Consider the following 8,114-nt stretch of genomic DNA (forward strand, 5'->3'; position numbering starts at 1 on the left):
CCATTCCTTGATCATTTCTCCATGCGATGCTTTGGCCAATCCCCACCCGGGAGAGATGTCTAAGGATTATGTCCAACTTTCCAAGTGCTCCTTACTGACCTTTCCTGCTATTTGTACATCACCTGGATAAATGGTGACCTGGAGTACACCTTAAAAAATATTCTCCACTGTCTGTTGGAAAACGGCGCAGACTGACAGCACCCCAAATGGCAGCCTTGTGTCATGGTGCGAACCCTTATGGGTATTAATTGCAGCATAGTTCTGGGAATCTTCATTGAATGGAATAGAATCCCCGTCATTGCCATGTGTACTCAAGTACAGGAGTACTGTGGCAAGTTTTACAACGTCCCTGTGATGGTACCATCTTAGGTACAAATACCCAGATACAAATCTTAGATACAAAAGAGGAATTAAAAAAGAAAAGTCGTTGCATTACTTTACAATGTTTAAAGAATAAGTTAGAAATGTGGCCTAGTTAATGGATTGACATTACAGTGAGATTTAAAAAATAAACATTATGTTACAGTAGTTCAGTGCAGGGGCTTCCACACATGGTCTGACCGATCATGTCAGACCCCAGTCCAACAATTTTCCCCAATCTAAGCCTCCAATCCACTCCACACTGGCTCTCAGCTGCTCCAAGGTACGTTTTCCCTGGAACTGCTTCCCTGCGCCGACCTCCACTCCAGGACTCGATTCCCCCACTCCGGTCTCTGCTCTGGGGCTCACTCCATTTCTGGTTTCTGCTCTGGGACTCATTCCTTGCCCAGCCCCCACTCCGGGACTCATTCCCTGCCCAGTCTCTGCTCAGGGACTCGATTCCCCCACCCCCATCTCCACTCCGGGACTCACTCTCTATGCTGGCCTCTGCTCCAGGACTCAATTCCCACATGCCAGCCTCCGCTCTGGAATTGTAAGCACATATAGCTCATGACCAGCTTTTGGAAGGACTGCCGCCTGCCTGCTAGGTGTCTAAACCCTCTATCCGAGGAACGGGGTACTTATCCAGCTGTGAAAAGCAGTTTACCTTTTGTTTAAAATCCCCACAAAGCAAGCCGACCTGTCGAGCTTCACAATCAGGTAAAAACAATGACTGCAGATGCTGGAAACCAGATTCTGGATCAGTGGTGCTGGAAGAGCACAGCAGTTCAGACAGTATCCAAGGAGCTTCTTGGATGCTGCCTGAACTGCTGTGCTCTTCCAGCACCACTAATCCAGAGCTCCACAATCAGCTGGTGTGATGACTCCTTTCCATAAGGTCAATGGCAATGGGCAGGCCTTACTGGGAATTGTTTCCTGGTCAGCATGCAGGGTGGCCTTGGCTACTTTGATAGTCCCTAGACCTTCCTGAAAAACTAATTAGGACTCAGTCAGGCAGCCATTTTCTAATCACAAAATGTTGAGCCAATCAAGGTGAATCTGTCTCAACCAATTTCTCCCCAGCTTCTCCTGGTATTGATAAATCTCCGGCCCGGATGGGCTACATCCTGGAGTTCTGAGGGAGGTGGCTGAGGAAATAGCGGAGGTGTTGGTTGTGATCTTTCAAAAGTCACTGGAGTCAGGGAAAAATCCCAGATGATTGGAAAATCACTGTTGTAACCCCCTTGTTCAAGAAAGGATCAGAACAAAAGATGGAAAATTATAGGTCAATTAGCCTAACCTCGGCTGTTGGCAAAATTCTAGAATCCATTGTTAAGGATGAGATTTCTAAATTCTTGGAAGTGCAGGGTTAGATTAGAACAAGTAAACATGGATATAGCAAGGGGAGGTCGTGCCTGACAAACCTGTTAGAATTCTTTGAAGAGGTAACAAGTAGGTTAGACCAGGGAAACCCAGTGGATGTTATCAATCCAGACTTCCAAAAGGTCTTTGATAAGGCACCTCATGGGTGACTGCTAAGCAAGGTGAGGGCCCATGGTGTTCGAGGTGAGCTACTGGGATGGATTGAGGATTGGCTGTCTGACAGAAGGCAGAGAGTTGGGATAAAAGGTTCTTTTTCGGAATGGCAGCCGGTGACAAGCGGTGTCCCGCAGGGTTCAGTGTTGGGGCCGCAGCTGTTCACGTTATATATTAATGATCTGGATGAAGGGACTGGGGGCATTCTAGCGAAGTTCACCGATGATATGAAGTTAGGTGGACAGGCAGGTAGTACTGAGGAAGTGGGGAGGCTGCAGAAGGATCTAGACAATTTAGGAGAGTGGTCCAGGAAATGGCTGATGGAATTCAATGTGAGCAAATGCGAGGTCTTGCACTTTGGAAAAAAGAATACAGGCATGGATTATTTTCTAAATGGTGAGAAAATTCATAAAGCCAAAGTACAAAGGGATCTGGGAGTGCTAGTCGAGGATTCTCTAAAAGTTGACTTGCAGGTGAGTCTGTGATTAAGAAAGTGAATGTAATATTTTCATTTATCTCAAGAGGGTTGGAATATAAAAGCACTGTTGTGCTACTGAGACTTTATAAAGCTGTAGTTAGGCCCCATTTGGAGTACTGTGTCCAGTTTTGGTCCCCACACCTCAGGAAGGACATACTGGCACTGGAGCGTGTCCAACGGAGATTCACACGGATGATCCATGGAATGTTAGGCCTAACGTACGAGGAACGGCTGAGGATCCTGCGATTGTATTCATTAGAGTTTGGAAGGTTGAGGGGAGATCTAATAGAAACTTACAAGATAATGCATGGCTTATAAAGGGTGGACGTTGGAATTTGTTTTCATTAAGCAGAGAGACTAGGACCTGTGGGTACAGCCTTAGAATTAGTGGGGGTCAATTTCCAATCCTAGCCACTTGATGCCTGGAGGAAGAACGCCTTTTTCTACCTCCAACCACACGGCATCAATGTCGACTTCACCAGTTTCCTCATCTCCCCTCTTCCCACCTTATCCCAGATCCAACCCTCCAACTCGACACTGCCCTCTTGAACTTTCCCTACCTATCCACTCCACCCTCCACTCTGACCTAGCACCATCAGTCCCCCCACCTACGCTCACCTATAGCCTTCCCAGCTACCTTCCCCCCCCTCCCCTCCAGCCCCACCCCACTCTCCTATTTACTTCTCAGCCCTCTTCCCCTCCCTCCATCCCCCAACATTCCTGATGAAGGGCTTATGCCTGAAACATCGATTCCCCTGCTCCTCAGATGCTGCCTGACCTGTTGTGCTTTTCCAGTGCCACACTTTTCAACTCAGAGTAACAGCCCCAATCAGGGAACTCACATTCTCTGAGGTCCACCTGGCTGAACAATCACTACACAGGAAGGCTGCAGAAGGGCTAGCACAGGTTATGTGAGTGAGCAAAGAAGATGAAATACAGTGTGAGGTTATGGTTTTTAGTTGGAAGAATAGAGGCATGGACTATCTTCTAAATTGGAAAGGATTTGGAAATCTGAAGCACAAAGGGACTTGGGAATCTTAGTTCAGGATTAGAATCCCTTCAGTGTGGAAACAGGCCCTTCGGCCCAACAAGTCCATACTGACCCTCCAAAGAGTAACCCAGCCAGACCCATTCCCCCACCCTATATTTACCACTGACTAATGCTCTTAACCTACACATCGCTGAACACTATGGCTGATTTAACATGGTTAATTCACCTAAACTACACGTCTTTGGATTGTGGGAGGAAACCCACACAGACATGGGGAAAATGCGCAAACTCTACACAGACATTTGCCCGAGGCTGGAATCGAACCTGGGTCCCTGGCGCTGTCAGGCAGCAGTGCTAACCACTGAGCGATCATGCCACCCTAAAGTCTCTTAACATTAATGTGTAGCTTCATTTGATAGTTAGGAAGACAGATACAATATCACCATTCAAAGGGCTAGAATACAACATCAGAGATGCACCACTGAGGCTGTATAATTCTCTGGTCAGACCATATTTGGCACATTGTGAGCAGGTTTGGGCCCTGTATTTGAGCAAAGACAAGGGGTGGTGTTGGGGTTTGCGTCCAGAAGATGTTTACAGAAATGATCCCAGCGATGAAGGGTTTGAAATATGAAGAATGCTTGAAGACTCTGGGTCTGTACTTGACGGAGTTTTGAAGGATAAAGGGGGATTTGATTGAAGCTTCCAGGATACTGAGAGGCCTGGATAGAGTGAAGTGGAGAAGATGTTTCGACTAGTATGAGAGACTAGGAGTTGAGGGCACAGCCTCAGAGTGAAGGGATGACCTTTTAGAATTGAGAATGGGAAGAGTTTCTTCAGCCAGAGGGAGGGGAATCTGTGGAACTCATTTAAGACAGAGATAGAGGTTCCTCAACTCCCCATTTCTCTTGATGGCATTGTATATAGAAATCTATCCATCTCAGCTTTGAACATGCAGAATGACTGAGGGGGAATGCACTGCCTTTCAATAAGGGAGTTAGATAAGAATCGAGCAAGTGAAATGAACACTCCTATTGGGAAATAGCTGTGGAAGGGGACTAAATATGTCACTCTTTTAAGCAGTGGACACAGGCATGATGGGTCAAATGCCCCCTGCCCGTGCTGTAAGGTACAATGAGTCAGGATTCTGAAACCATAGGAAAATGGGACTCCTGACCTTGCACTGTGTCAGGAACAAACCATCGTTGAGTTTTGGATGTTGCAACAATGCTATTGCTTTGAAAAGTTTGTTTTATCCTGATTTATCTTGAAGCAGAGGTGCTGAACCGGCTACAAGAGATTGCCTCAGTCAACAATCTGAGGAAGCCTTTAGGTTTTATTTAAAACAATTTAACAAAGGAAGAGGAGTGGCCAGTTTCACAAAGGAAGGGGAGTGACCAGTGATACAATGGAAAGGGAGTGGCCAGATTAACAATGGAAGGGGAGTGGTCAGTTATACAATGGAAAGTGAGCGGCCAGATTAACAATAGAAGGGGAGTGACCAGTTATACAATGGAAAGGGAGTGGCCAGATTAACAATGGAAGGGAAGTGGTCAGTTTAACAATGGAAGGGGTGTGGCCAGTTTAACAATGGAAGGGGAGTGGTCAGTTTAACAAAGGAAGGGGAGTGGCCAGATTAACAATGGAAGGGGAGTGGTCAGTTATACAATGGAAAGGGAGTGGCCAGATTAACAATGGAAGGGAAGTGGTCAGTTTAACAATGGAAGGGGTGTGGCCAGTTTAACAATGGAAGGGGAGTGGTCAGTTTAACAAAGGAAGGGGAGTGGCCAGATTAACAATGGAAGGGGAGTGGTCATCTTAACAATGGAAGGGGAGTGGTCAGTTTAACAATGGAAGGGGAGTGGCCAGTTTAAGAATGGAAAGGGAGTGGCCAGTTTAACAAAGGAAGGGGAGTGGCCAGTTATGTAATGGAAGGGGAGTGGCCAGTTTAACAAAGGAAGGAGAGTGACCAGTTATACAATGGAAGGGAAGTGGCCAGTTATATAATGACAGGGGAGTGGCCAGTTTAACAATGGAAGGGGAGTGGCCAATTATGCAATGGAAGGGGAGTGGCCAATTTAACAATGGAAGGGGAGTGGCCAGTTTAACAAAGGAAGGAGAGTGACCAGTTATACAATGGAAGGGAAGTGGCCAGTTATATAATGTCAGGGAACTGGCCAGTTTAACAAAGGAAGGAGAGTGACCAGTTATACAATGGAAGGGAAGTGGCCAGTTTAACAAAGAAGGGGAGTGGCCAGTTTAACAATGGAAGGGGAGTGGCCAGTTTAACAAAGAAGGGGAGTGGCCAGTTTAACAATGGAAGGGGAGTGGCCAGATTAACAAAGAAGGGGAGTGGCCAGTTTAACAAAGAAGGGGAGTGGCCAGTTTAACAATGGAAAGGGAGTGGCCAGTTATATAATGTCAGGGAACTGGCCAGTTTAACATAGGAAGGGGAGTGGCCAGTTATATAATGATATGGGATTAGCCAGTTTAACAGTGGAAAGGGAGTGGCCAGTTATATAATGGAAGGGGAGTGGCCAGTTTAACAATGGAAGGGGAGTGGCCAGTTTAACAAATGAAAGGGACTGGCCAGTTATACAATGAAAGGGGATTGGCCAGTTATACAATGGATAGGGAGTGGCCAGTTATACAATGGAAGGGGAGTGGCCAGTTTAACAAATGAAAGGGACTGGCTAGTTATACAATGGAAGGGGAGTGGCCAGTTTAACAAAGGAAACGGAGTGACCAGTTAGAAAATGGAAGGGGAGTGGCCAGTCATACAATTGAAGGGGAGTGGCCAGTTTAACAATGGAAGGGGTGTGGCTAGTTTAACAAAGGAAGGGGAGTGACCAGTTTAACAATGGAAGGGGAGTGGTCAGTTTAACAAAGGAAGGGGAGTGGCCAGTTTAACAATGGAAGGGGAGTGGTCAGTTTAACAAAGGAAGGGGAGTGGCTAGTTTAACAAAGGAAGGGGAGTGGTCAGTTTAACAATGGAAGGGGAGTGGCCAGTTCTCCCAGTTCATGTTTTTTCTCGTTTTATTAGCTGTAGCAGTCACACGATGTGTGAGTCCAGATGTATTGTAGCTTCAGTAAAGGATTCCTTTGGCTTTCTCTGAAACCTTTCTCTGGGTGTTGTTCCTCCTGTCTGTAAGAATCTGCATTGCGTTTGAATGTACCTTTTTGCCAAGGGATGTGTTTATGGGATGATATTGTATTAGAGCAGTTAATTAGTAATAGTTACTGTATTGGTCAGCCATGTTTTCCAATAATTAAGTTATTCTAAATTTTGCTTTCTTTTGTTTGTGTTTCAGCTGTAGTGTTTAAATAAATTCTGTTCTGTATAAAGCTGAGTGGTTTGACCAGCTGCATCACACCAGGAATATCCACTTCATATCTGCCTTTAAATGAGAGAAAGTTAGTGTCTAGGCTACCTTCTTAAAATATTTTGAGAAGGATCTGGGTTGGTCCATAACAATGTTTAATGACATGATGGGACGTGCAGTGTTTAACTAAGGACACTAGGTTAGTCCTAAAGCTGGGCTGTTATGGCATTTGGTAATGTCTCTAACTATGAGCCTGGAGACTCAGATTCAAGTCCTACTTGCTCTCTGGGAACAGCTTGATTGTAAATGTCTAGCTACCAAAACAAGCTTAGCTTGTCTTCTTCAGATGCTGTAAGCTGTGAATTTAAATTCATAAGTCATGTTACAAGACAGCAGGCACCCTGTACCTCTTGCAAACCAGAGGAAATGTTCAGAAACATTTGAAACAGCAAGAACCAGCTCAACAGATCTTGTGGACAAAGTCTACCGAGCTGCTTTTCCAGTTTTACCTCCACCCATGGTGACTTCTCTTTCCCTGACTCTCCATGTGTAAAATTGGGGAGGTTAGAGTTAGCGAGCCTTAAGGTCCAGCAGCACGGAGACAGGCCCTTTGGCCCACACTGGTCCATGGCGACCAAAATGTCCATCCTCGTTAACCCCATTTCCCCCTGCACTTGGCCCATATCCTTCTAATCCTTTCCTGTCCATGTAAATGTCCAAATGCCTTTTAAATGTTGTTAATGTACCCGCCTCAATCACTTCCACTGGCAGCTCATTCCATATGCGTACCACCCTCTGTGTAAAAAAGTTGACCTTTAGGTTCCCTTTTATTCTTTCCCATGAACCTTAAACTGATGTCCCCTCGTCCTCGATTCCCCAACCCTTGGGGAAAAAAACTGAGTGCATTCACCCTATCCATGCCTCTCATGATCCTAGAAGGAGATTAGAATTTTAACTGGTAGTGTTATTTACCAGTTGTTGCTAACTGTTTACCCATAACTAGAATTCAATTACTTGTAAAAAATAGTAATCTTTAAGTCCAGAAACAGTTAACTTTCTATCAACTTGTGTATGGAAATCAGGTATAATAGTGAATTTTGTGTATTTGTTTTAAAATCTGTGTTTATTAATATTCATTCATGGGATGAGGGTGCTGCTGGCTAGGCCAGGATTTATTGCCCATCCCAGGGGGCAGTTAAGGGTCAGCCACATTGCTGTGGGTCTGGAGTCACATGTAGGCCAGACCAGGTAAGGATGTCAGTTTCCCTCCCTGAAGGACATTAATGAACCAGATGGGTTTTTATCCTGACAATTAACCCTGGGGATTAGCGGGGCTCGATTTCCAGCATGGTCTCCCAGTGAGGGATAACAACCCAGCCACTGGGAGGTAAAAATGGTGTGTCCACCATTTCCATTCCTACACCCC

The sequence above is a fragment of the Hemiscyllium ocellatum genome, chromosome 19, assembly GCF_020745735.1.
Source record: "Hemiscyllium ocellatum isolate sHemOce1 chromosome 19, sHemOce1.pat.X.cur, whole genome shotgun sequence".
Taxonomy (NCBI): Eukaryota; Metazoa; Chordata; class Chondrichthyes; order Orectolobiformes; family Hemiscylliidae; genus Hemiscyllium; species Hemiscyllium ocellatum.